We start from the raw sequence: 2080 nt of genomic DNA, 5'->3' as shown, positions 1-2080 counted from the left end.
ATTACAGAAATGATTATTTCTCTTATTAACCATGTGTCTGATTTGCTTTTGTAGATACTTTGATTGTTGTGTAGTTCGTTTAGCAGTGGACAGATCAGCCAGGGTGAAACAAGTACAATGTGGTACATTTACTCTACATGTGCCCAGTGTCCCAGCCGGGGGGGGGGGGGGGGGGGGATGGGGGGGGGGTCTCTGCTTGTTCCCTCTGACCACTGAAGGCCCAGCTCTACCATTGTACCATTCTCTCAGGCCTGCCCCAAATTCACCAGCTGGATGTGACTTCATCACTGTTCTCATGGGCTAAGTTTTCCCAAAGTACAGCTCTAGGATCAGCTCCCCTTCCATCAATCCTAACCTCAACCATTAGTGGGGAGTATGTAAAACTGACCCAAGATCATTGTTCAGGGACGACTTCATCCTACAACAGTGGTGGGGTAGCAGGGAGGTTGTGGGTAGCGGGAGTGGGGGGCAGAAGACCTTCTGCTGCAGTAAGAGGAGAGGGATGAAGAGCGGACAAACACAGGACGTTCACAGGAGAAGTGAAAACAGCAAGGACTAATAACTGAATATTACTGATCATATCATCAATTATAGGCTTTCTAGGAAGGGGAAGAAGCCCAGGTTATCCCCACGGCTCAGGTAAGACTCTGTTTGGGAGGTTACGGAATGTCACTTAAGGTTTTGTGTCACAAAGATCCAGCTGGAGAGCTTGACAGTACTTACACCATGTAGACTGTAGTCTTCACTCACTTCGTGAAGCCTGTGACAGAAGGCGATGTAGATTGTAGCCTTTACAATACTTAAATATCTGATTGTAGAAACACCAGAAGAAGAAAAAAAATTTGTGATCATGACATTACTTTGGCACCATGAATAGAATAAATATAGTATAATCACTTAGTATAGTATAATCAGTTTCGGATTTTATGTGTATTGTGTTTTATTGTACCGGATGGTTATAGTACCGGATGTCAAATCTACCAGCCTATTTACACTGATCCGGTAATCTAAATGATACTATCTATCAATGTGATTTGTTTTATTCATATTACCACCTGACGAACGGCCAGCCCGTCATAATAAGGGTTCCTCTGTCAGACCAGCCTGTGATAATAAACATTCCTCTGCCAACCCGTGACTTAACACATGCTCGTCCAGTGTGATTTACTTGTTGGAACTTCTTATAACATACACTGACTGGACTAAACATTAAGGACACCGGCTCTTTCCGTGACATAGACTGAAGCGGGTGAATCCAGGTGAAAGCTATGATTCCTTACTGATGTCACTTGTTAAATTCAAATTTCATCAGTGGGAAGACAATTGAGACATGGATTGTGTGTGTGTGTGTGCCATTTAGAGGGTGAATTAGCAAGATAAAATATTGAAGTGCCTTTGAACGGGGGTATGGTAGCAGGTGCCAGGCGCACCGGTTTGTGCCAAGAACTGCAACGCTGCTGAGTTTTTCACGCTCAACAGTTTCCCGTGTGTATCAAGAATGGTCCACGACCCAAAACACATCCAGACAACTTGACACAACTGTGGGAAGCACTGGAGTCAACATGGACCAGCATCCCTGTGGAACACTTTCGACACCTTGTAGAGTCCATGCCCCGAAGAATTGAGACTATTCTGAGGGCAACTCAATATGAGGAAGGTGTTCTTAATGTTTTGTACACTCAGTGTACATGTAAATTCGTGCTCCAGGGTGAAGTTTCCTCTCCTCCGATTCTAACCTTAACTATTAGTAGAAAATACTAAACTGACCGATCAGCATCTTGGGGCAACTTCACCCTAGGTACCAACTCAGTGTTGACTTCTAGGTACCAACTCAGTGTTGACTTCTAAGTATCAACTCAGTGTTGACTTCTAAGTGCCAACTCAGTGTTGACTTCTAAGTACCAACTCAGTGTTGACTTCTAGGTGCCAACTCAGTGTTGACTTCTAAGTACCAACTCAGTGTTGACTTCTAGGTGCCAACTCAGTGTTGACTTCTAGGTGTCAACTCAGTGTTGACTCCTAGGTGCCAACTCAGTGTTGACTCCTAGGTGCCAACTCAGCGTTGACTTCTAGGTACCAA

General features: G+C 44.4%; 1 protein-coding gene across 1 annotated transcript in view; it reads left to right on the top strand.

Annotated features, from left to right (window-relative positions):
* Window positions 1–515: 515 nt before the first annotated feature.
* Window positions 516–2080, top strand: part of slc2a1c (solute carrier family 2 member 1c) — a 22632-nt gene continuing 21067 nt past the window's right edge. Inside the window, exon 1 of the mRNA XM_029730981.1 lies at window positions 516–639. The gene's annotated coding sequence lies outside the window, so the exon portion shown is untranslated. The remainder of the gene's footprint in view (window positions 640–2080) is intronic.

This window comes from Salmo trutta, chromosome 33 (genome assembly GCF_901001165.1).
Source record: "Salmo trutta chromosome 33, fSalTru1.1, whole genome shotgun sequence".
In the NCBI taxonomy this organism is placed as follows: Eukaryota; Metazoa; Chordata; class Actinopteri; order Salmoniformes; family Salmonidae; genus Salmo; species Salmo trutta.
This window is presented reverse-complemented; position numbering and strand designations above follow the sequence as displayed.